At 41.2% G+C, this 27,310-nt stretch overlaps 1 protein-coding gene across 9 annotated transcripts in view; it reads right to left on the bottom strand.

The window, feature by feature from the left end:
• The window catches only part of ATP11A (ATPase phospholipid transporting 11A), a 270,256-nt gene that overhangs the window by 176,067 nt on the left and 66,879 nt on the right, over nt 1–27,310 (bottom strand). Inside the window, exon 1 of one of the 9 annotated variants that reach the window (XM_074990542.1) lies at nt 26,471–26,506. The exons of the other annotated variants lie outside the window; for them this stretch is intronic. The gene's annotated coding sequence lies outside the window, so the exon portion shown is untranslated. Of the gene's footprint in view, nt 1–26,470; nt 26,507–27,310 lie in introns of those variants that run through there. 9 annotated transcript variants of the gene reach the window in all.

Here is a 27,310-nt window from a genome sequence, read left to right as displayed (position 1 = left end):
GACTAATTCTGGCAAATGCTACAGGTTGAACCTCTCTAGTACAGGACTCTCTGGTCTGGTAATATTCCTGGCCCAGCATGGCTGGGGCCCCTTGGGTGCTCCGGAATTGGAGCAGTCACAGGGCAAAACTAGCTCAGCAGGAGCAGGATGTTTCCAGACAAGAGAGCACAGCTGGTGGATGGGAGCAAAGCCCTGGGGCAGGGGCTCCTGGCTGGGGTAAGCTGGAGGCAGGATCCTGGGAGCAGAGCCAAGTGGCCTTGGGGCTGGCCCAAGAGCAGAGGCCAGAGCCAGCAGAGGTGAGCAGCAAAGGAGCTAGCACTAAATTCCCCTGGTTGGGGAGTGGTCAGGTCCTGAGGTGCTGGTTTCCAGACAAAGCATTATAATAATTAGCCACTTTCCAAATTATTTTGTGGGAACTCCCATATTTCTCACTGCAACATCATATTTCACTTGAGTAGCTTTTGGACTCATCCATACAGTAGCTCAGCATTCTTCCAGCCTTTTAAATATGAAAATAATTTAATTCTGTGTATCCACAGACTAAGGTCAGATGGGCCCATTTAATCACATAAGTTCAACCTCTACATAATATAAACTATACAGCTTCATCCAGTTACTCCTATATTAAGCCCAATAACTTGTGTTGGAGTGCTGAATGCCTTCCAAGATGGCATCCAGTCTTAATTTTAAACATTTCAACTCAAGTGATGAAGAATTCACAAATTCTCTTAGCAGTTTGTTCCCTCCTGGTTATATACATGTTATTTACTTCTAATTTCAATTTGTTTGGCCTTAGCTTCCAGCCATTAAATCGTGGGTCCACTCTAACCTTGATTACTATGCCTTTAGTTTCACAGTATTTTTCTTCTCATGAAGGAAATCTCAGATGAGCTCAACAGGCTGATGCCTCCAAGTCTCTCACTGGAAGCCGTTTTTTCCTAGCCCTCATAATTTTTGTAGCTCTTCTCTGTGCCCAACTTCAACACCCTTTTAAAAATACAGACATCAGAATAATATACAATATTCTTGTATCAGTCTCACCAATGCCTTACACAGAAAAGTCACCTCCTTACTACTTCTCACTACTCCCAGTTAACCATGGGATAAATATAGTTGGTATGTACAGCATCATCTGTCAATGTATTTGTGCCTTGATCATAGGTCTATATTGTGATGTCATAGCAAATGAGAGGGCTCTCCTCCTCCCCCCCCACTCAAATTTTAATGCTAAGGTTTCTGGTTAAAAGTGAAAACTTTTTTCATACTTTAGTTCTCCATGCATCAAATGTGGCACCTTTTCTAATGATTAAACTCGCTTAAACCTTTCCCTCAGAAAGCCTCTTTTCAGAAAGGGGACAGCCTCTTTCTGGAGACCTCCAATAATGAAGAGAGAGTTCCTGAGTTTAAGTAGTTTAAAGCAGAACTTGGTGTTTTAGATTTAAAAATGCAGAATTTTCCAGGGCGCTGTAATATAAGTGGACTGCAATCAAGAGAGTCTTGAGATAATATAAGAAACAAAAACGGTACTAGTGATTCAGCCCCAGTTCCAATTTGTTTTGTGAAATTCTTCAGTTATCAACATCCTGAAGTAACAGAGAGGAAGCCGTGCTAGTCTACACACTATCAAAGCAAAAAGCAGTCAAGTAGCACTTTAAAGACTAGCAAAATGGTTTATTAGGTAATAATAAACCTTATAACTAACCTAAATATAACCTAATAAACCATTTTGCTAGTCTTTAAAGTGCTACTTGACTGCTTCTTGTTTTCAACATCCTGTAGTGTACCTTTAACAGTGACAGTCTATGTTAGTAAACAACTGAAATTAAAGAGTGAGGCATTAACTGGTGAAAGCAGTGAAGAGCCAGTGCACATGAAGTTAGGCATAAAAATTTATATGCACTGGAAAAAAGTCTCCTTGGGCTAACTGAAGATTTTCCACCCACAAAAGAAACATTTTGAGTGCTTCCTCTCATACTAAGAATTGCTAGGAAATCCTAGAGACTACAAAAGATAAATGCTACACTAATGTCTACAAATGTATATTTATGGCTTCAGAGAACTAGTTGTATGTTAACCTGTTGAAACAGAGTTTATAGGAAAGGCTGTTCACTTCCTAATCCCCTCTGTACTGGTCTCTGGAGACCTCCGGTTAGTCCACTTGTAGGAAAAAAAAAATTTCTTGCTGTAGTGACCGTAGTTCTGCAAGATGACGACTGATCTTATGGAGCCATGCTCTTGGAGTACAAGCATTGCTGCATGTCCGGCCTACCATCTCGGAAAGTGCTGCTCAGTAAGGTCACTTTTCCCAGTTTTTTGCACTTTGCAGAGTTCCAGGGAGGTCAGAGTAGGAGCGGTGCAGCCACCTCCTAGTTCCTACCACTAACTCAAGAAATCCGTCTCTCAAGTCAAAAGGAGTGGGTAAAGATTGTGGCACTATCAAGGCTTTCACCTTTGAAAATTTCCCCAGGGGGAAGACTTAAACAGCCAAGAAAGGACTGAGTATTATTCTTAGAAGTGACCAAAAGGCTGTGCTTCCACAATGGACATTAAAAACAAAACAAACAAAAAACAGTATCCAAAAGGGGCAGAGGAGAAGAAGGAGCAGCTAGGGAAGTGTTGAGGAAACCAACAGTGTTTGAACATGCTGCACTGTTGCTGAAAAGGAACAAAAAGGGTGGCTGATTTATCAGGCACCTGCAAAAGGCGCCAACAGACACAGCTTTCTAGAAAAGAGGGACTGCTTATACCAACAGTCAAAGCCAGATGGACAATTCTCAGAAGAGGGGCAGTTAAATTATTTTGCTTTCCACGCACTGAGGGAACACACACACACACACACACACACACACACCCCCCATGCTCTCTCTCTCTCTTTCTCTGTTCAATAGATCTTCTGTAAGGGAGCTCTGCCTATAATCTTAGGCAGGGGAAGAGAAATCCAGCCCCCAAAATTTTACAAAATTTTAAAATTTACAATTTTGGATGAAGGAAATGATTTGGCAGTTCGGCTAAGATTTTGAGGAAAGCCTTGAGACAAATAAGGCCTCAGTTCACGATATAATGAAGTGCTGGCCCCCCTGTTTGTCACTGGCCACCCTGACATACTCCTGATACTGCTGCCAGCCAACAGATGTGCATCTAGGCCAGGATGTACATGACATACGCATTTCAAATGACCTATAGACCTTAGGAGAAGGACCAAACCTTTAATACCAAATTGCTGACAGACCCAGAAGGAGGTCTCACAAACTGTAACAGCCTGGCCACCTGAAAGCCAACAGATACTTGACAGCCAGTCCACAGCAAACAAAAGCCACATTGAGGACAAGCTTGCTGCTGCCACCACTATAAATCTCCTAAGAGTGCTAAGGAGAAGACGACAAAGGTGTATGTCAAACAGTCATGAAGAGTGGAATCGGTGGGATTCATGAATTTTAGGAGATGGAGCTAAAAGTATTGAACACATGTGCAAAGTATTTCACCTATGAAATGGCATATACATTCCCCCCCATGAAGTGGAATGTTTTGAGGGAACACCTTGTTAAAATTTTCACAGCACATGTTCTATCATTCAGTTTCATGACTCTGTCACTACTAATAGAAAAAGAATGCTGGTGAAAGATATTGCAAAGAGGTTTCTTCTTCTCTAATTCCCAGAGAGGAGAAAAGTGAAACCCATTTGGTTGATGAAGGATGAAATCTTGTAATCCCATCCCAAGGAGACTTCTGTTCCTCCAATTTGAACATTTGTGTACACAAGTAGGCTACTGTTTAACAATGTAGATCTCATAACAAAAGTAGGCTAATTGTACATGACTTTAAAGAAAATTTTTGTGCTGTAATTAAGAAAAATACTTGCACAAAGTTCACAATTGCAATGTGCAAATGAGAAAGAACATTTCCCAGGTGCAAACGAACATATCAATGTGAATGAAGTGAGCATTTTTCTAACTCTTAGGCTACATCTACACTAGCCAGAAACTTCAAAATGGCCATGCAAATGGCCATTTCGAAGTTTACTAATGAAGCGCTGAAATACATATTCAGCGCCTAATTAGCACGCGGGTGGCCACGGCACTTTGAAATTGATGCAGCTCGCCGCCACGCGGCTTGTCCAGACAGGGCTCCTTTTCAAAAGGACCCCAGCTACTTCGAAGTTCCCTTTTTCCTATGAGCAGATGGGAATAAGGGGACTTCGAAGTAGCCAGGGTCCTTCCAAAAAGGAGCCCCGTCTGGACTAGCCGCATGGCAGCAAGCTGCATCAGTTTCGAAGTGCCGTGGCCACCTGCGTGCTAATGAGGCGCTGAATATGTATTTCAGCGCTTCATTAGTAAACTTCAAAATGGCCATTTGCATGGCCATTTCGAAGTTTCTGGTTAGGGTAGACACGGCCTTAATGGGACTTTCTTATAATGCACTAGATGACACAGTGCTTCACACGAGTTACTCCAGATTTACAGATAGGTATCTGAGAACAGATTATCCATTACAAAAATCTTCAACTTCTATCAGTTTGTTCAGGTCCAAATTTTTCAAATCAACAAAATACACTGCATCTTTACAGCACTGTAAGACACAGGCTATGTCTACACTTGCCCCAAACTTCGAAGGGTGAAATGATAATCAGGGTGATGGGTGATTATTAATGAAGTGCTGCAATGAACACGCAGCACTTCATTAGGCTAATTCTCCCCGGCAGCAACTTCTAAGCGTCAAACTTCAAAGTGCTGGCATGCTGTACAGCCTCAGGCACTTCGAAGTGCCCACGTTACTTCAAAGTGCCTTTACTCCCCAAAATTTAGTGAAGTAAAGGCACTTTGAACTGCTGGCAGCTACACGCATGCCAGCACTTCAAAGTTTGACACTTTGAAGTTGCCGCAGGGGTGAATTAGCCTAATGAAGTGCTGCGTATTCAGCACTTCATTAGTATCTCCCATCAGCCTGATTACCATGCCCCTTTCAAAGTTTGGGGCAAGTGTAGACATAGCCATACAGTAACTGCTTCAATAACATATTACAAGAAAAACAATGCCAAACTTCTCAACCTCTGAAAGTGGTGCAGCAAATACTAGATGTCCCAGAGACTTCCTCGCTTACACTATACATGGCAGAGCAAGTCTGGAAGAAGGTTGGCACCCACTACAGTACAGCTATTGGCAACAATACTGCTTTAAAACAAAATTTCAGTCAAGCCAACTGACTCTCTCTGGATCACCTTCCAATTTAAACAATAAGGGATATCTGGTGTGTTCGAGCTTGCAGCCTCCTGGATGGTTGAGTATTTATTACATTCTTTAAGAGCCAGATCCAGCATTCCATTCTATTTCTGAGGAGATCCTTCTAAGCAGTCAGCATATTCACTTTTGCAAGGGTCAGAAATTCACTTATGGACTATAAGACTACATCTACATGACACAGCTATTTCAGGATTCCTCGGTACCCCAAAACAATTACTCTGTGTCTTTGAAACACATCCGTTACTTAGATATATTTCCCCAAAATAATGGGCACACTTTTTCAGTATCCCTATAATCTTTGTTGCAGGAGGAGTAAGGGATGCTTTGAAATAGCACGTTATTTTGACATGTTACTGTTTAGACCACACGAATGCCAAAATAGCCCATTTCAGAATAAACTTGAAATAAGATACACAATTTGTGTAAGCAATGAGGGGTCCTGTGGCACCTTATAGACTAACAAATGTATGAGCATAAGCTTTCGTGGGCAAAGACCCACTTTCATTTGTGTAATGAAAATTGTGTATCTGTTTTGAGTTTAGGGTGCTGTGTAGTGGTAGCCTAATAAACTCAGAAATTTCAAAGTTTTCATTTTACAGGTATAAAAGTTTATTGAAAACACCGTCACTGATAATCTCTAGCCCAAAATATCTCCTTTTCCCTTTCTTGTAGAGCCAGCATTTCACTACTTCCCCCACCCCACTCACCCACCCACACAAACACAATTTGCAAGCAGCGTTTAAGTAGTTTTAGCATCTCTCAAATGACTTCATATTGAACCATCAAAGAACATTGTAATGGTTTTGAAACCTCTCCAGAAAAGCTATTTTGCTTTTATTGCTATCTTGTCATTATTGACTGGTGCAATTTATTCTAAAGCCAATTGTGCTAAATTCTATTGTTTCAGAAGTTTTATTGCAGGGGTTTACATTAAACTTAGAACAATTTTATTAGGTTGCTCAACTATTGGCATGGCTCAGATATACTCTGTTATTCAACACAGCTAAGTAAATAAATTGCCTGGGTGATTTTAAACAAATTGACCAAACCTATCAGCTTAGCCTGTGATCATACTAAATGCTGAACTGACCAAAAAGCTGATCATAAATTAGCCATATTTGTTTGCTATTAACGCCACTGACTCCTTTCTGCATTAGATGAAAAGAACAGACAATAACTTTGTAAACAAGCTCCATAATGAAAGCAACCACCAACGGTGGTCTACAAGCAAATTTAAAGTAAAGTGAGCATGGCTTTGAGTAAGAGGTTATAATTACTAGTAATTCCAGAAGAAAGCTCCCAACATTTTTTAGAAGTGATTAGTAATTTTAAGTTCCCGATATGCTGAAATTCAAACTCTCCCCTTACAAACTTGGTACTCAAACACTTTCTGGGAGGAAAAAAAAACCCTTTAAGATATTCACTAAAACAAGCACCCATAAATTACTAGTCACTTGAGAATGTTTCTGCCAAACTATCTTTTAGATAGGAAGTAGCTTCCAAATCCTAATGTGGCTGTCTTTTATCCCCACAAAGTAATTGTTTAGAAAAGATGAGGATGACTGATGTTTGATCATAATAAAAGCAAGACGAAAGAGAAGCTTTATAACTGCTTTTTGGTGAGTTTAAGTTACCCTTTTTTTAAAAAAAATTGAATACTTTTTTGAATTTAGTAACTGTTGTATCTGACTGCATAGATTATAGAAATTATTGCCACCTAATATAGCCAGCCAATCCTCTCTCAATTACCCTAGGTTATTATTTTCTTAAGTTCTTCCCAACATTTTATGTGAACAGCCAAATATAAACAACAAATTCACACATCCAATTTGTACTATAAAGTACCTGTACCAAAATAATCATCAAACAGAACTAAACTCAGTCAGTACCCTCTTCACAGAAATTCAACTGGCCACCATGAATGTATAATCGCTCCGAAATCAAAAGTCAATATGAAACAAAGTTTTCATGTTGAGCAGACCAACCTTACAGCATGATCTAAAGATCCTGAAGAATAGTTAGGGGGATCAAGTTCCAAAGGTCAGAAGATCTTGGATAGCTAGCAGCCATGCAAAAAACTTGTATTACACTCAAGCTTGACTGTAATTCTCTACAAAATATTTTCATAGATTATCTGAAAGAGGACTACCTCATCAGATGCTATGATTTTGTAGCAAAGTTCTTTAAAAAAATATAAAGCTGTTTCTCAGGCAGAGTCTAAGTGTGTGTGATCAAATACTTGCAATAATACTTAGTGTACAATAAAATATTAACCATAATATAAGGTTACAATTAAATTATTTAAGCATGTCATCTAACAGATCAAATCTTTATACCGCTGGACAAGCAAGCTACTGTCAAGATACTAGTTTTAGTGTGTCAAATTTTGCCTGTGCTCATAGAAGCATGCAGTCTATGAATGTATGGTTTTAACTATTAAAATACCACAGCTATGCATTGCTGGCTTTCTGTCAAGTCTTTCTTTAGATTTACAGCACAGATAAAGACTTCAATTCACGGCTAGAACAATCTGAAAGAACCAGTTGCTGCATTCTATATATTTATTGAAATAATGTGGTACACTTTTCTTTCTCAAAAGATTTGTTCAAAGTCTCATCTAGATCCATTCGTTACATTTCAACAAGATGGTGCGTAGTAAGGGTCAAATTGTAGCAGACTATGTTTTTTTTAAATGAATCTTATATACAAAGCAAGACAGGAAATATTCTACATATCATCTATTGATATTTGATTTAAAAGTGTGAGAATACAAGTTTGCCTCTTCATTTCTACACACACAAACAAACTTGTTTGTTATGCTGCCTGAAGCAGACAGAAGTTCAAACTTGAGCTCTTAAACTGTGTTGGTAAACCACAGAACAGACTGGACATTGAGGCTGCAACTGCACAAGAAGCCTCTGTTGACAGAAGTCACTGTCGGAAGAGATTTCCTGGCAAAACTTCTATCAACAGATTTCACCTATGCTTAAAAGCGGACCAAAAGAGCAATCCACTCCATCGACAGAGAGCAGCCAGACCGCCTGGCCCTCTCTCAACACAGTGGCTGACCAGAAGCTCTGCAAACAGGGCTGCCCAGTGAACTGGAAGCCCTGTCTGTCGACAAAAGGGCTCCAGAGAGTGTCTACATGACTGTTCTGTCAACAGGAAACTGTCGAGAGAGGCGTTATACCTGAACACGAAGAGGTATAATGCTGCCAGCGAATATGCCAGGTTTTGTCAACAAAGTGCATTTTGCATGTAGATGCTCCCTGTTTTTTCCTGACAAAAAACCCAGTTTTGCTAGGAAAAGCCTCTCCTGTAGATGCAGCCTAACAATGCACAAATCATCAAGACTTATTCATTACAGCAAACCAAAATTTCTGCAAATATGTTTAAATCTGATAGGACATTTCCTACAGACAGAATAAAAAACCTAGCTTTGTTTTTGTAAAAAACAAGCATTAACTAAGCATTTCCATCAGGGTTTCTGGATGGGGGATATTCCCTATTAGATCACATCTGGAACACTATGACTGAATGTCGAGGTGGAAAAAAAAATAATCAGTAATTTAAATTTCACTGTTTCATTTCTGGTTGAAAGAAAGATGATGTAAGCAGCTGCAACAGGAATTATTCAGCATTATTCCAGAAGAAAAAGCCTTTAATAAAAGCAGTTAATCCTTCATGAAAGAAAAGTAATCTAGTGCGTAAGCTAAGTCTCCACACAATACAGTAAGCAACCATGGTATCTATATGTCATGCAAGAGATCAAATTTAAAAAGTAAGTAATATAATAAGGTATCCCTGTTTCTATCACTGTTTGAATTACTACTGTCTCAATTAAATACTGAAAGTTTTCTCTTATGCCTTTTTTCCTTTTGCCTATGAGAACAGATGATGATGATTGCTACGTCATTGTACCCATAACTTGGAATAACTTAGACAATTTGTGCAACACAAATTGCATAAGTTATTTCACGATACTTTATTTCAAACTCAGTACTGTACAAATGGCACTGAAATTTGGAATAGGGGGCTGTTCCGTGGTTCATGCTACCCCTCTCAAGCCGAGGGGTAGCTGGAACAGAATATTGCACTTGAAATAGCACTGCCCCAGAGCACACTATCCCAAAACAGCAATAATAGTGTAGCCACAGCCCAGGAGACAAAGATTTGGTCTGCCCTCTCCAGTGTTCAGGATGCACTTTTCAAGTGTCTTCTTGAACACAGAACAGTTATCAGACATGCACCCATCTCCTAAAAATACAGGCAGCAACTTAAATGCTAGTTGTTGATGGATTCCTGCTATATCACAGGAGGTATAAATCTAAATCCCAGATATCAGCCTTCAGTCAATTTAGGCTTGTGTAAAGGAGGTTCAAAAGAGGGAGGGGGAGAGCCAGGAACTCTTTCAATATCCTGTTTCTCACTGACCTAGGTACTCCATACCCAACTCATGCAATGTACCATATGCTGCTCAGAAGTTGGAACCTTAGCTAGCAGTGCCTATCGGCGCTCTCTCACGCCCGCTCCTCTCCTGCCCTCTCATCACTTCTAAATGATACAGGAGTGAGGTAATGGAAGCAGGTGTGGCACTGTGGCCACCTCACTGCTCTGAACCTCTGGTTCAGATCCTTCTTTCAGATAGTGCCCAGTTATTCTGTTAGGGCTCAGTTATAGTTATTGTTTTGTGCATGCTGGATCAATGGGCAGTAATCAAATCCTAGTGGATCGATTTATCGCATCTAGTATAGACATGATAAAGTCAACCAAGAAGCACTTTCCCATCAATTCTAGTACTCCCCCAGAATCCAGGTGTTCTATATGTAGTGTCTTCTTTCGTTGTTCTGAGGACAGATAAAACAAGCTACAGGTTTTATTCCTTCACTCCTTGAAGAAATGCTGAGAGCCAGTCCTGTTGGCACCAAACACAATAACTGGTTTCAATAGGATGCATAGGCCAATGTCAGCTCCATAAACATCAATGGAGAAGATTTTTCAAAAAGTCTCCTAAGTTCCAGTCAGTCATTTGTTCTACAATCCTCTTTAGTTCTGTCCTCTAAGAAAATGCTTAGAAGGGGTCCTAACACGTCAAATAAGAAATCTAAGGACAAATCCATGGCAAATCCCTCTGTAAGCACAAAAACAACAACCTCCAGGCATTCTGAACCATAAAAACTACAAGGACACTCAGTGTATAAAGACTGTGAGCACAGTAAAAAAAAAAAAAAAAAAATTGAAATGAAGTAGTGGATCCCATCCATTTACAATACACATACCCAAACTACCTAAATCTAAGGCTCTGACTCCATTGTCCAATTAAGAGAGACCACAAATACTGTGCAGGGTCCACAAGTTGGTTCCCATCTTGTTACCCAATTTCCTATTACTACCGCTGCATCAACACAGTGGTTACATCTACACTAACCAAAAGCTTCGAAATGGCCATGCCAATGGCCATTTCAAAGTTTACTAATGAAGCCCTGAAATACATATTCAGCACCTCATTAGCATGCAGGTGGCGCAGCACGTCAAAATTGACACGGCTTGCTGCCACGCGGCTCATCCAGATGGGGGCTCCTTTTCGAAAGGACCCCAGCTACTTTGAAACCCCCTTATTCCTATCTGCTTATAGGAATAAGGGGACTTCAAAGTAGCTGGGGTCCTTTCAAAAAGGCGCCCCATCTGGCTAAGCCGTGTCAATTTCGAAGTGCTGTGGCCGCCCGCATGCAAATGAGGCACTGAATATGTATTTCAGTGCTTCATTAGTAAACTCTGAAATGGCCATTTGCATGGCAATTTCGAAATTTTTGGCTAGTGTAGACACAGCCAGAGATACCCATTCTTCTTTCCTTTCCAAGAAGGTAATGCCATTATGGGAATTCTGCATTCCCTATATAACATATACCCAGGGGCAATGCAAGAAGCAAGTGGGGGGTGGCGTGGAATCTAACAGAGAAATTAAGGAGAATCATGATATACACCTACACTGGGCTATCTTCACATACTGCGGATACCCACAGATAGACCTCTTCACAAAACAAGTGGAACACAAGACAGACATTTTGTTCAAGAGCAAGGAAAGATGCTGTATTTAGAATGCATTCTTTCTATTTACAGCACTGCGTTTTCCATTTTTACCAATTTCCACAAAAAGTTACCTGGCATTCTATTAAAGGAGTTCGATTTTTACTTATTTACACCCATTTATCAATCCACTCTTTTTTCTTTTCTTCTTTTTTTTTTTTTGTTAAGAACTAATGCTTTGGTCAACTGTTGCATCCTGCACCTCTGACCCGGATGCAGTTCCTCAGCATAACACAGAGCATGCACAGAGTAGACATCAGAAAGATCAAACAGTATTAATATTGTGCTATGACTGACTCATAAGGAGATGCCATCCACCTGCTTCTTTGTGTACGGAAATACTGAATTTAAACAGTCAACCCTCTGGAAAGATACAAATGAGAAATTTTCTTGGAAAGTACTAAACAGGAGGAAAGGAGGATGCACTGCGCTATAAGTAATGCAGCACTGAGGTCAGTCAGAGCTCCTGCTGACAAAATAAAAGAACATGTCAAAAGCAAGTGACTCAAGAATCTTAAAGATTAAGTGAGCCTTAAAATAAACAGAATCAGACGCTTCACTGGGACCTTAATGAAAGAGGACACAGCACAATTGTGTCAAGTGAATTTGTTCATGCTCTTTGTTTCTCCAACTGACCACTGTTAACTGCAGAGGGGCTTATTGGTGAATTTGTGAGACAATAGTATCCAGTAACAAAAACTCTTCCTAATGTTCTCATCCCTACTTCTTTCATAAGCAGCTGAACGAAAATGCTGAAGCTTTAGAATCAAAATGGATGGCACAAATTTATGGAAACATGATGTCTAGTCTGATTTTTGACATGTCCCCTGATGCTTTGGACTATCAATTCTTGACCTTTTGTTTCTTTCTTTTTTTTTTTCCCAAAGCAAATCAACCTATATTGTTTTGTGCTGATATGACATTCATCCCCTTACTGGTACCAGTTTTGTTGACACAACAATAACTGACATGTTTCAGATGCCTCAACAAACTTGGGAAATACGTGGCCACAACTAAAAACTGATTCTGCTTCCTACATGGCTCAGTTTGCACAGGTGATTAAACTCAGTCCAAAACTAGAGAGTTATTACTCATTACCTTCTGTGCTTATATGATTAACCCAGTGCCGTCTGCAGCCACTGCTTCAGAAGAAATGAAAAGGCATGAAATCCTGCATTGTTAGATCTGGGCACTCGAACAACTAGAAGGCTTGTGCTAATGTGTCTCTTACATGAGGGTGAAGCAAAGCATTTAAGTTGGACCCCATTTTCATCCTTGCAAACTGAGAATTTTCAGATATAGTCACATGAAAAAATAACCCTTTCCACCATGTGTAAGAGAATAAGTATGTAGAATTAAAAACTTTATTAATCAGTATATAAATGTGAATACACATACAAAAAAACAGTAACATAGTTCAACATTTTTAAGGAGATGGATGAGCTTGAGATAAAATTTCATGCCTCCCACTTTCATAGAATGCCAGGACTAGAAGGAACCTTGAGAGGTCATCGAGTCCAATCGCTTGCCCTCATAGCAGGACCAAGTACTGTCTTGACCATCCCTGTCAGACATGTATCTAACTTGTTCTTAAATATCTCCAGAGATGAAGATTCCACAACCTCCCTAGGTAATTTATTCCAGTGTTTGACCACCCTGACCGTTAGGAACTTTTTCCTAATGTCCAGCCCAAACCTCCCTTGCTGCAGTTTAAGCCCATTCCTTCTTGTTCTATTCTCAGAGGCCAAGAACAAAGTTTTCCTCCCTCCTCCTTATGACACCCTTTTAGACACCTGAAAACTGCTATCATGCCCCCCGCCCCATCTCCTTTTTTCCAAACTAAACAAGCCCAATTCTTTCAGCCTTTCTTCATAGGTCATGTTCTCTAGACCTTTGACCATCTTTGTTGCTCTTCTCTGGACCCTTTCTAATTTCTCCATATCTTTCTTGAAATACAGCGCCCAGAACTGGACATGATACTCCAACTGAGGCCTAAGCAGCGCAGAGTAGAGCGGAAGAATGACATCTCGTGTCTTGTTCACAACACACCTGTTAATGCATCAAAGAATCATGTTTGCTTTTTTTTGCAACATCACACTGTTGACTCATATTTAACTTGTGGTCCACTATAATCCCTAGATCTCCTTCTGCCATACTCGTTCCCAGACAGTTGCTTCCCATTCTGTATGTGTGAAACTGATTGTTACTTCCTAAGTGGAGCATTTTGCATTTGTCTTTATTAAACTTCATCCTATTTACTTCAGACCATTTTCCAATTTGTCCAGATCATTTTGAATTTTGACCCTATCATCCAAAGCAGTTGCAACCCCTCCTAGCTTGGCATCATCTGCAAACTTAATAAGAGCGCTTTCAATGCCAATATCTAAATTGTTGATGAAGATATTGAACAGAACTGGTCCCAATACAGACCCCTGCAGAACCCCAATTGTTATACCTTTCCAGCAGGATTGAGAACCATTAACAACTACTCTGAGTAGGGTTATCCAGCCAGTTGTGCACCCACCTTATAGTAGCCCTGTCTAAGTTGTATTTGCTCGTTTATTGACATGAATATCATGCGAGACCATATCAAATGCCTTACTAAAGTTTAGGTATACCACATCCACTGCTTCTCCCTTATCCACAAGGCTTGTTATCCTATCAAAGAAAGCTATCAGATTGGTTTGACATGATTTGTTCTTTGCAGATCCATGCTGGCTGTTCCCTAACAACTTACCACCTTCCAAGTGTTTGCAGATGATTTCCTTAATTACTTGTTCCTTCCTGGTACAGAAGTTAAACTGACGGGTCTGTAGTTTCCTGTGTTGTTATTCCCCTTTTTATAGATGGGCACTGTGTTTGCCTTTTTCCAGTCTTCTGGAATCTCTCGTGTCTCCCATCATTTTCCAAAGATGATAGCTAATGGCTCAGATACCTCTTCTATCAGGTCCTAGATTATTCTAGGATGCATTTCATCAGGCCCTGGAGACTTGCAGACATCTAACTTTCCCAAGTGATTTTTAGCTTGTGGATTTTTTTTTTTTTAATTTTATCTTGTAAACCTACCCCTTTCCCACTAGCATTCACTATGTTAGGCATTCCTTCTTCAGACTTCTCAGTGAAGACTGAAACAAAGAAGTCATTAAGCATCTCTGCCATTTCCAAGTTTCCTGTTACTGTTTCTCCCTCCTCACTGAGGAACGGGCCTACCCTATCCTTGGTTTTCCTCTTGCTTTTAATGTATTCATAAAAAATGTTCTTGTTTCCCTTTATGCCCGTAGCTAATTTGAGCTCATTTTGTGCCTTTGCCTTTCTAATCTTGCCCCTGCAATCCTGTGTTTGCCTATATTCATCCTTTGTAATTTGTCCTAGTTTCCATTTTTTATATGATTCCTTTATTAATTTTGAGATCATGCACCATCTCCTGGTTAAGCCAAGGTGGTCTTTTGCCATATTTTCTATCTTTCATATGCAGTGAGATAGCTTGTTTTTGGGCGCTTAATAATGTCCCTTTCAAAAACTGCCAATTCTCCTCCATCGTTTTTCCCCTCAGTCTTGCTTCCCATGGGACCCCACCTACCAGCTGAGTTTACCAAAATCTGCCTTCCTGAAATCCATTGTTTCTATTTTGCTGTTCTCCCTTCTACCCTTCCTTAAAATTGTGAATTCTATGATTTCATGATCACTTTCACCCAAGCTGCCTTCCACTTTCAAGTTCTCTACCAATTCCTCCCTATCTGTTAAAATCAAATCTAGGACATCTTCCCCCGGTAGGTTTTTCAACCTTCTGAAATAAGAAGTTGTTTCCAATGCAGTCCATAAACTTATTGGATAGTCTGTGTGTTGCTGTGTTAGTTTCCCAACATAAATCAGGATAGTTGAAGTCCCTCATCACCACCAAATCCTGGGCCCTGGATGATTTTGTTCATTGTTTAAAAAAAGCCTCATCCACCTCTTCCACCTGGGTAGGTGGCCTGTAGTACACTCCTAGCAGGACATCACCCTTGGTTTGTTTACCCCTTTTAGCTTAATCCACAGGCTCTCAACACCCCCATTTCCTATGTCCATCTCCCACCTCAGTCCAAGTGTATACATTTTTAATATACAAGGCAACACCTCGTCCCTTTTTCCCCGTCTATCCTTCCTGAGCAAGCTGTACCCTTCCATACCAACATTCCAAATCACATGTATTATCCCACCAAGTTTCTGTGATGCCAACAATTTATTTATTAGCACTTCCAGTTCTTCCGGCTTATTACCCATACTTCTTCCATTTGTATATAGGCATCTAAGATATTGATCTGATCTTGCCTCCCACTTTTGCCCTAACCCTCCTTCTTCTCTGCCATTATGGCCCATGCTCCCTCCCATTTCCAACTCATCTCCCAGGTCTCCATCTTCTCTACTTACCCGTGGGCTTTGCTCCCCTGTCCCCGTCAAACCTAGTTTAAAGCCCTCCTCACTAGGTGAGCCAGTCTGTGTCCAAATAGGGTCTTCCCTCTCCTCGAAAGGTGAATACCATCTTTGCCTAGCAGTCCTTCCAGGAATAGCATCCCAAAGTCGAGGAAGCGAAAGCCCTCCTGGCGACACATTTATGCAGCCAGGCATTCACCTCCAGGATACACCTGTCTCTGCCTGGGCCCCTACCATTGACAGGAAGGATTGAAGAGAATACCACCCCAAACTCCTTCACCTATACTCCCAGAGCCCTGTAGTCACTCTTGATCCTCTCAGTGTCACACTTCGCAGTATCGTTAGTGCCCATATGGATGAGTAGCATGGGATAGTAGTCAGAGGGCCGGATAATCCTCGACAACACCTCCGTAACCTCTTGGATACGGGCCCCTGGCAGGCAGCATACCTCCCAAGATGAAATGTGAGGGTGACAGATGGGTGCCTCTGTCCCCCTCAGAAGAGAAACGCTGACCACCACCACTCTACTTTTCTTCTTCACAGTGGTGGCAGCTGACCTCCCAGCCTTGGGAGTACAAGACTTCTCCTCTGCTGTACGGGGCAATCCCTCATGTCCTGTATCAAGTACAGCATAATGGTTTCCTAGTACCACAGTGGGAGGGTTGGGAGAAGGGTGGAGCACTGCCTGCTGCCAGAAGTAACCAGCTGCCAGTGTCCACCCTGAGCCGTCTCCTCCTCCACCAGTGGTGTGTCGGCTGTCCTGTGTTGGGTAAAGGAAGGGCTTGTGCCCTGGGGCAGAGGATTGGGGAGCAGGGTCTGGGAGGTGGTGTGAGTGCAGGAGAGGATTCTGAGGGCTCTGCAGAGAGGGATGTAGGAGGTTGTACAGGGTCTGGGAGGAAGGTGTGTTCTGGGGGTGGGTGAGAGAAAGGTGCAGAAGGTTTGGGTGGTGACCTGAGGCAAGCAATGGGGGGGCCTCTTCTGACAAACCAGGACTTCTGGGGGAGAAAAAAAAAATCTAGTACCTCAAAGAGGCAAATTACCTTAGTTATAAAGTAAAGTTTCTATGTACCATAGTAAGATAATTATGGAAATACTTTTCTTCTCCCCACCCTACGATTCTTCTACTTTTAGCCCAATTTCAACTTGGTTTTACTGTTTGGAAAATAAACAAAGAATCCTGGATTTTTTTTAAAAACAAATAAAAGCCAAAAATGCAGAACACTATTTGTAGCACACAAAAAAACATATCCAGCATGTTTCTTCTCCACTGCCCCTAACTACAAAGAGTAACTGGCAAAACAAAAATAGGACAAAGACATGATGATTTTTAATTGCACCTGTTTGGCGAGGCATCAATGGTTCACAGGTGCACTTTACTTCTCAGAAAGGATCAAAGAGGGTTCCCTGACATTCCAGGTTTGCTGACCCAACAGAACTGTTCAATCTATCTTGCAGAATGAAACTTCACCTTACTGCATGGGTTTGAACAGAAACTGGAACTTCCCGGTTATTCTGTTGTTGAGAACGTACTAATGAACACTCCAAAATGTTGATTTCAAAATGGAATAGTTTCACTATGTGGACAGTGAATATGTCTGCTGCAAAGACTCAGTTCTGTGTATACTTACGAGCTTACTCCCAACTCAAAACATCACAGCTATCACTCCCTTCGACTTAGGTCCATATTTCAGCCATATCAACATCCCATTTTCTCTTATAATACATAAATATTGGGTAATAACACAGTTAAGAGGTTGTGTTTAAGGGAACTTGACATCTACGGTTATTTGCTCCCTCTGTTAAAACTTCAGTACCCTCCTGGAATCTTAATTTAGATATCTACACACCATTTCAGCCTTTGGGAGAACATTTGTTATTTCAACTTGTGTGTTAAAACTCCATTTATGATCCCAATTATTTTGCGACGCTAACATTGTAACGTTGTATAAGAACAAAGGAGACAGAAGTGACTGCAACAACTACCATGGAATCTCCCTCCTTAGCGTCACTGGTAAACTGTTCGCTCGCGTCATCCTTGGCAGACTCCAGAAGATTGCTGAGAGGGTGTACCCTGAATCGCAGTGCGGATTCTGCGCAGAGAAGTCTACCGTTGACATGGTCTTCTCTCTAAGGCAGCTGCAGGAGAAGTGCAGGGAGCAGAGAAAGCCACGCTACATAGCCTTCATCGACTTGACCAAGGCTTTTGACTTGGTCAGCAGGGATGGTCTGTTCAAACTGCTCCACAAGATAGGCTGTCCTCCACGGTTACTCAAGATGATCCAGCGGTTCCACGAAGACACGAGACAATATGGCGGCGCATTATCGGATGCTTTCAGAATCAGGAGCAGCGTCAAACAAGGATGCGTGCTTGCTCCGACATTGTTTGGGATCTTCCTCGCACTCCTCCTGAAGCATGCCTTTGGATCTTCAACAGAGGGCATCTTGCTGCACACAAGATCTGATGGGAAACTGTTTAATCTTGCAAGGCTGAAAGCTAAGTCTAAGGTGCAGGAAGTCCTCATCAGAGACATGCTGTTCACAGACGATGCTGCTGTAGTGTCTCACACAGAAGACCAGCTTCAAAAACTGCTGGATCAGTTCTCCAAAGCGTGCAAGGACTTTGGGCTTACCATCAGCCTAAAGGCGACAAACGTACTCGGTCAGGATGTTGCTGAATCCCCATCAATCAGCATTGACAACTATACATTAGAGGTCGTCCACGAGTTCGTTTACCTCGGGTCCACCATCACTGACACCCTGTCATTGGACACTGAGCTGAATAGGAGGATCGGAAAAGCGGCCACAACTCTGTCCAGACTCAGCAAGAGAGTGTGGAATAACAACAAGCTGTATACTCACACCAAAATGCAAGTCTACAGAGCCTGCATCCTCAGCACCCTCCTTTATGGCAGCGAGACTTGGACCCTGTGTGCCCGCCAGGAAAAGAGGCTGAATGTCTTCCACTTGTGCTGCCTCAGGCGCATCCTTGGAATATCATGGAAGGACAGAGTGACCAACACCGCTGTCCTCGAGCAAGCTGGAATCCCAACCATGCACACCCTCCTCAGGTAGTGTCGACTCCGCTGGCTTGGCCATGTCCACAGGATGAATGATGGAAGGATTCCAAAAGAGATCATGTATGGTGAGCTAGCCTCTGGCAAAAGACCTCCCGGACGCCCCCCGTTGCGCTACAAAGATGTCTGCAAGAGAGACCTCAGAGAAGCAGACATCGAGCTGGACAACTGGGAAGAACTAGCAGACGACCGCAGCAGATGGAGGCAGGGTTTACACAAGGGCCTTCAGAAGGGCGAGTTGAAGATCAGACAGCTAGCAGAGGAGAAGCGAGCACACAGAAAGCACAATAAGGACTTGCCAGACACCCACTACATCTGCAAGAGATGCAGCAAGGACTGTCACTCTCGTGTGGGTGTTTATAGTCACAATAGACGCTGTAAATGAAGTCCTCAATTGAAACTTTAAAGGGCGCGATCCATAGTCTATGCAGACTGAAGGATGCCTACTACTACTATGCAAGATTAGCAAGTTTTTTTTACAGACAGTAACTGCTTCAACCACCAGCAGTGAGTCTAGTGATGCAGTTATGAATGAACAACTAGAAGCTAAGATACATGCTTACAAATGTGATATGGCCTTCTTTGATTATGGCATCACCAGTCTTTTGGTCAGGAATCAAAAAGGCCAAAATGCTCGTATGGCACACCGTTTTACCAAATGCCACATTAGCGAGAATCAAATCATGCACTTACTGTGTAAATCTCTTGGTTCCTACGTTGCTCTTTTGCTGTCTAGGGTCACAGGAAACACTAAGTCTCAAAATTAGAGGCTCCAGGCAAAAATATGGGAATCTGATTTTTGGCATGGATCCTGCAGCAGCATAGCTGAGTCAGCATAGCCTGGTGCATAGACACAGCTCACACTTCCACAACGGGTTTTTCTGTCACTGGAATCCCAACAACCTTCCACTGTTTCATTTCAAACAGAGGAACCACTCACCCACCCTGAGAAACTGTCATCCATATTATGAATTTAATGGAAAAAATTTTAAACATATTTCAACGGGGTTAGGAGTTTTGTGGTGTTTTTAAAGGTCACAATATTTAAAAGAAAATGTTTAAAATAACTTTTTAAAACTTTTCCATAAAGAGAAGGCTCACTGACTACAGAGGATGTGCAGTTTTATTTGACACTGTTAAAGCCTAGGGACATTAAGTAATTTGCTCATATCCATCCCTGCCCCCCCCCCCCACACACACAAACGTGCCACTAAGTATTTTCTGGAAACGAAGTTAAACTTTGGTCACCAACAGCAAGATCTGCAGAGATTTCCCCCACCCCCATCTTACTCTTCAGTTCTTATAGAAATTATTTTAATGTACATCAGATAAACAGTATTTCTAGTACAGTCGTACCCCGAGATACGCCCATTCGGGTATCAAGAATTCAAACTCATGGGAGTTTGATTTAAAACCTCTACTTCATTTTACAAGGCATTTCCTCCAATTTACGAGGACTGATGCACCTCTCCGCAGTGCCCAACAGCGGTTTCCTGGAGCCCCTGGCCCAGCCTTTACCTGTGGCTGGTCTGGGTCTCTACCCCAGCACTGCAGGAGCAGTGTGCCCTGGCCCAGCTGGGGGCTCCCAGGAGATGTGGCTGCTGGGCATGCAGCTCATCCCAGCCCCGCCCTGCCCCTCCCCTGCCGCTCACCACCCCCCAGGAAGCTAGGGGGCCACCACCGCCCCCCACCCCCGTGCAGCTGTTCCTCAGGCACCACTCCTTTGCATTTAGCACCTTGGCCGCCGCTGGCAGGGCCTCTCTGCCATGCAGCCCCACACGAGTGAGGCATCGCCCCTCACCAACCAGGGGCCCCCTGTGCCCGCCCAGCTCCCCACACAGCCAGCCCCTGGCACCATCCCCTCCCCTCTTAACCCAAGCTAAGCTTAGGTTGGGCTGCCTCCCTGTTGCCTGCTCTGCCCTGCCCGCCCCCTTGCACGAGCCCCGTTTCTGCAGTCGCGGGCAGCTACCCAGCTTTGTGTCCCCCTCCCAGGTGCTCTTCGATTTGTTTCCCAGTCTCTGCACCTGGGACAGCCCCCTGGCCCTGGGTTCTGCTCCGCAGGCCACACTACCTACTAGTCTTAAGTGTACGGTGCGTAATAGCTACGAAAGAGCTTAACAAAAGCAGGTAAACAGCCATATGATAGAATAATTAAGGAAGGGAAAATGCCTTGTTAGGTTGTGTTATGATAACTAATGTTAACTATTGAAGTAATTGTGTTCATTTTAATGGGATTTGGTGGTGTTTTAGCTTAAATGGGTATAAATTTTGGGGCTCAAGAATGCATAAAATTCTTTCCCATTGAAATTAATAGTAATTACATTTTTGACTTACAAAAATTCACCCTAAGAGGCAGGGGAAGACTGCAAATTGTTATACATCATTTTCAATATAATTGAAAGGTGAGAAACTGCTATTCAGAAAAATGCTTTAAATGGAGCTCACTGAGCAAGCCTAATCAATATGTACATAGGAATTTTGATATTGGAGATGTTTTATAACACTAACAACCAAAAACAAACCCGATTTCTCAGCCACACTTTCCCATTGTTTGCAATGTTAACGTGCCGCAATATACTGAATGTATTATTCAACCATATTTGTTGAATGTATCAACTAGTTAACAACACAGACAAATACATCATCATAAGGTTTCAAAATCAGGACCCCAGTTAGATAAATGGTACTATTTCACACCTCTCAATAGCACTATTTCAGCTGACAGGCTGCAGCCACCAAGCAATACAGCAGTAGATCTCTTTGCATTCTTAAGGGCATCTTAACAATAACAAGTCCTTTAAAAAAAATTAAAGCTTTGGATTCTGAGACTACAGCAAAATACAAGGAGAGAGCATAATACCCACAGGTTTCTTAGTTTTCTCTATAATGCCACATTTGAATTAGCTGAAGAATTCTATGTAAATTGCAAAAATACCCATTGTTAATAAAATAGTACACTAATGTGTGCAGGAATATTGCTGCCTTCAGATGCTGAATCCCTAGCTAAAAGTAAAACAGAGAAAAATATTTGGTGGTGACTAGTGGAGACATGATACGTATTTCCTTTTAGCCCTAGGTTCGCTGGTCCAAATTAAATATTAACAGAGAGTAAGGCGTGCTAGTCTATACACTATCAAAACAAAAAGCAGTCAAGTAGCACTTTAAAGACTAGCAGAATAGTTTATTAGGTGAGCTTTCGTGGGACAGACCCACTTCTTCAGACCATAGCCAGACCAGAAGAGACTCAATATTTAAGACACAGAGAACCAAAAACAGTAAGCAAGGACGACAAATCAGAAAAAGATAATCAAGGTGAGCAAATCAGAGTGGAGGGGTGGGGGTGGGGGGGCAAAAGATCAAGAATTAGATTGAGCCAAGTATGCAGACATCTAATTCTTGATCTTTTGCCCCCCCCCCACCCCTCCACTCTGATTTGCTCACCTTGATTATCTTTTTCTGATTTGTCGTCCTTGCTTACTGTTTTTGGTTCTCTGTGTCTTAAATATTGAGTCTCTTCTGGTCTGGCTATGGTCTGAAGAAGTGGGTCTGTCCCACGAAAGCTCACCTAATAAACTATTCTGCTAGTCTTTAAAGTGCTACTTGACTGCTTTTTGTTTTGGTCCAAACTAAGTATGAGATAAAAATCTAGTTCAGTTCCTCACTCTCAGAGACAGCAAATCCCAACATTTCCCACTTGGCAAAACTACAGCTTAGTGTGGCCAAACCTGTTTTTCAAGTCCGGCTGACACACATGCTCAGCTTTCAACTGCAGACCAACCTACCACTACCTCATTTTCTGAGTGTTTTTGTTTTTTAAAGTGTCTTAGCACACCTATAAACAAGGCTAGCAAAATGTTTGGGGGGGGGGGGGGGGAAATCACAATGTGAGATTTAATCACACAACTAATCAAACACCATTTACGTAAACATTTTTGGACTTTATTTCTGTGCTAATGCTCCAGAGCATCCCACTTGGCTGACAACTCAAGGTGAGCTTAATGTTTTTACACGGGTGTCATCTCGCCAGAGCCTATAGCCCAACTCTCATCCCACTCCTGGCACATAAGGTGTGCTATTGCAGCTTATGATTGTGAGGAGAGAGAGAGAGAGAGAGAGTCTGTGTGTGTGTAAAAAGTGACCAATTCCTTTCTCTCCATGTTCCAGAAGAAATATGTAGAATCAGAGAAAGGAAAAAAAATTGCTGAGACGGTAGAGTGCCCTCTTTTTATGCAAAAATTAGTGAAACTGGTATCCTCATTTTTCCATGTTACATACAACATGCCTGTTGGCTAGCATATAGAGACTGGAGACTGCAAACCTGGATTTTCTACCCACCTGAACCACACATTTGGTATGTGGCACCAGTCAAGATATCTAACCCCAGACTACCTGTGTGGATGAAAAAAGGGATAAGAATTGTCTACTCATTCAGTTTTATTACTTCAAACTGACAAATTTCCTCAAGGAAAGAAAAAAAAATATATTGAGAAATGTGTTAGTTTCCTCAGACCTGAGCATGACAGATTCTAGTCATATTCAGCTTCCACTAAAGTAAAGTTCCTTGGCAAGTAAATATCAATTCACTGTTCTACCCAGAAGTGGGGGGAAAAAATCCTATTGTAAGCCTGATAGGAATTCCAAGAGTCTGCAGTTAACTGTGAGGCACTCTTGACTAAGTACTTGCTAAAATGCAAGTGCAACAACAGTCATGTGGGGTCTTAACTCAGAAGGCCATGTGACACTAAGCCTGAGCAACTTTCAGTATTTTAGTTTTAGATCCAGCAGCTTCAGACATTTTCCACCAAAATAATGAGAAAAAGTCTCTCAGCTTACATACATTGCCACAAATGCTTAGATACTTTTTAGAGCATTCCTGTATCTGGATTTAAGAAAGTGAACAGTATCCCTGAAAACTGCTTTCCTTTCCAAACCAAGCCTAAATGAGAGTACCTTCAGGCTTTAATGGAGGAGATATTCCCTGTTCCAAAGGATTTTTCAGTGAGCTATACTATATTTCAGTGTAATGCAGGAATGACATGGCAAAAGCCACTCCCATTTAAGATGAAGATTTTGATTAGGCAATGGCAGAATTTCAAAGATTTTTTTTAGATGAACAGAAAGAAATATTCCATGGACTATGTTTATAACCAGTTATTTTGCTTTTCAGTCTCAGGAACATTACAATGCACTCTGTACCTTAAGGTAAATGGGGAAAGGCACAAAGAATGTATAAACTTACAGCAGTCTACTTTTGGAAAGGCACAATGATGTTAACTCATAAAAGTAAAATGGTTCCTTTGGTTACAATAACAGTTAAAAAATTTATAAATCGCTTCAGGCAGGTGTCTATATGACACTATTATTTGGTCAAGCAATAAATTCCCTAAGGAATGAAAGTAAACAACAGGATACTGTGGGGAAGATTTCATTTTCAGGACCCATGTTTCCAATCAGATAAATTTGGCAGTAAACCTGATGTCACAGGCCATGTTTCTCACATCACACAAGGAAAAAAAAAACCCCATACTGAATGGAAAGACTGCATTTATACAAGTTAAAAATGTGATAAACCACAACCAAGGGCAGAAAATACAAAAAAAATCTAATGGTCTCACTTTGATAAATGACTATTTGCTCCGATTTGATAAAATACCACATTTTTAACTTAATAGGACTGCTAATTACACAAGCCATTTCAAGATTTCACATCTAATGAGATATTAGGATGCATTTCATTCAATATTTTAACCTAGAAACAAAGATTTTTATGTTCTCTGTCTCCCCCACTGCAAAATAATATATTTTACCTTTAAATAAAATCTTTCTGAACAGTCACAGGTCCCTTAAGGCAAACCTGCTCCATTCCTCTCCCATGTTAATCCTGTCATAGCCTATTTCCACAAGAGTTTGTTCAAACTAATGAAGCCTGCATAAAAAATAATTTCGTAACACCCAACTAAAGCACAGCTTTGAATACTTGACCAGTAAAGTATTTCAAAATACTTACCTGCCAAGATTGCACTACCACAGTTGCAAGCAAAACAAATAAGCAGCTGGCCTCAGGATTCTAAATCTGACAGTTTTAAGTTTAAATTGCAAACTAGTCCATACTAGTCCAGAAACTTTAAAAAAAAAATTAAACTGGAAGATTAACTTTTTTCCAAGACAAGACAATGAATAATACATGGCATCAGCATCTACAAACAATACTACAGGCTGAACCTATCTAGTCTGGCACCCTCGGGACCCAACTGATACCAAATGAGAGAATTTACTGAACCACAGCAAGTCAATATTGTCTAGCAGCATTACCAAACACTTCCAGGGCTTACTGGGCTCTTAGACACTTAGGCTGGGTCTACACTAGAGAGTTGTGTCGACAGCATGACTCAGGAAGCATCTACACACTTAAAGCAATCTGTTGACAGCTTCTCGACAGAACTCTGCCTTTGCCTCGACAATATTACCCCTCAAAAATTTGAGGCATAACAATCTGTCGGCAGAGTTGCCGGGTAGCCCTCTGATGTTGCCAAGTAGCCCTCTTTGCGGAGCTGCGATTCTGCTTTCTGGCACTAGAGGGCAGTGCAGTCTGGCAGTTCTCTGTCGACAGAGCAAGTTGTGTGTAGATGCCACCTGTTGAGAGAGGGTTTGTCGAGATTTCCCTCTTGACAGTAACTTATGTCGACAGATACTTCTCGTGTAGACATAGCTTTAGGGGTAAATTAAAGCTAAATAGTAGCACAGAACACAGAGCCAGGACTGATGGCTGTCAACACATTTTTTCTGGGACCATGGGAAACTTGGCCACGCAAAAGCAGCAGTCATCCAGCTAAGTAAAATCATGCTGGACTACAGAGTTTGCTGGATGAGAGTGTTCTGGACCAGAGAGGTTCAACTTACATTAAACTGTTACTTCAACCACTTGAAAACTCTACTCATGGTTGTAAGAAAACACAAGTTTTAGAAATAATTCAAGTATGAATACATTCAAACATAATACATTAAATCCTGCTAGTAGTCCTCAAAAATGAGACTCCTGCTGTTAAACACAAAAATAAAGGGTTTTTTGGTTTTTTAAGCTAGCATGACATTACTGATATTCAGGGAACAAAAATACATCAGACCAGACATCTGAATCTAGCTCTTCACGTACAAAAAAAAATGATCTACCTCAACATAATCAACAGAAAACCAGAGTTTTTGTATAAAATAGACATCTTTAATTTTCTTAAATTTAGTTGGGAAAATACTGAGGTCTGGAAACCCAAGAAGATGATTCAGATAATGTAGTTACTTTTCTGCCATTGGGAGTTATTTTAGCTATACCTAGAAAGAGAATTTTTAATTAAACTTCATCCTTTCATTTTCAGATAGCTCTCACTAGGCACATTGTTGGATGGTGACACTACAAGAATGACTAACAGATGTTACTAATGGAACCTGAAATGATCAAAAAAATGGAGAATCTCTCTCAAGACATACGATACGCATTTAATGTGACTGAAAAAGTGTCAGTTACTATTAATGAAGTTAAAACAGGTTTATACATAAAAATGGTAGATCCTCACAGCAATATATTTGGGAACACAAAAAAAAATTCAGTGATAGTTTTAATACAGTCTTCCATTAGTTTTCATTTCAGGTCAACATGCACATTACCTTTTATAAGTGATCCAGCTAGAACAGCTATGCTACCACCGCCTGAAAAAGCAAGCATACCACAATGAGAAATCCTCACTTGGGTTTTACCAATTCTTCCTTCTGCCTCTTACACAATTTGAAAAGCAATATCCAATAGACTAAGAATCTGTCAAGTTTATTTTGTTGTGGTTTTATTGCATTAAAAAAGCTCACCTTCAATGAAATGTAAGGAGCAGGATGTGGTAAAGAACTGGACTTGGAGTTCTATTCTGCTAATTCAAAATGTTCCTAAATTAGATGCAACAAACAGTCATTGTGAAGGGTACTGAGAGGAAGGAAACAGCTATTCCCCATATTAGCAGCTCCATCAAGGTCATAAGATGATTAATGGTGATAGACCCAGTCAAAAAACAACCTCTTACCCTCCTGTTGTTTTTAAGTGGCCTAATCATGAAAACATGCCAAAAAAGTTTCCCTTTTAATTAAATGTTGGCTTTTAATACGTCTGCAGTTTTCTGTATATGTTTAGTTTCGTTATTTTGTTTTCATATTCCATGTACAATAGGTATTGCACTCTTTGGCTACATCTACACGACAGCCATCTTTCAAAAAAGTTCTTCTGGAACATTGTCTTTTCAGAGATTGTGTCCAAACACAAAAAAGCACATTGAAAGATTGATTTTCTCTTTCAGTAGAGAGCATCCACACGTTCCCTGCTCTTTTGAAAGAACGGGCCAGGGATCAAAACATCTGGTGCCATGAGGACTGCTCTTTCAACAAAAGGGCCCGCGGAATGTCTATACATACTTTTTTGTTTGAAAGAAGGTACTCTTCCTGATCCAGGAGTGGAACAGGGGT

Source organism: Carettochelys insculpta, chromosome 1, assembly GCF_033958435.1.
Source record: "Carettochelys insculpta isolate YL-2023 chromosome 1, ASM3395843v1, whole genome shotgun sequence".
In the NCBI taxonomy this organism is placed as follows: Eukaryota; Metazoa; Chordata; order Testudines; family Carettochelyidae; genus Carettochelys; species Carettochelys insculpta.
Note: the sequence above shows the minus strand (reverse complement) of the source record. Positions and strands in the feature narration are given on the sequence as shown.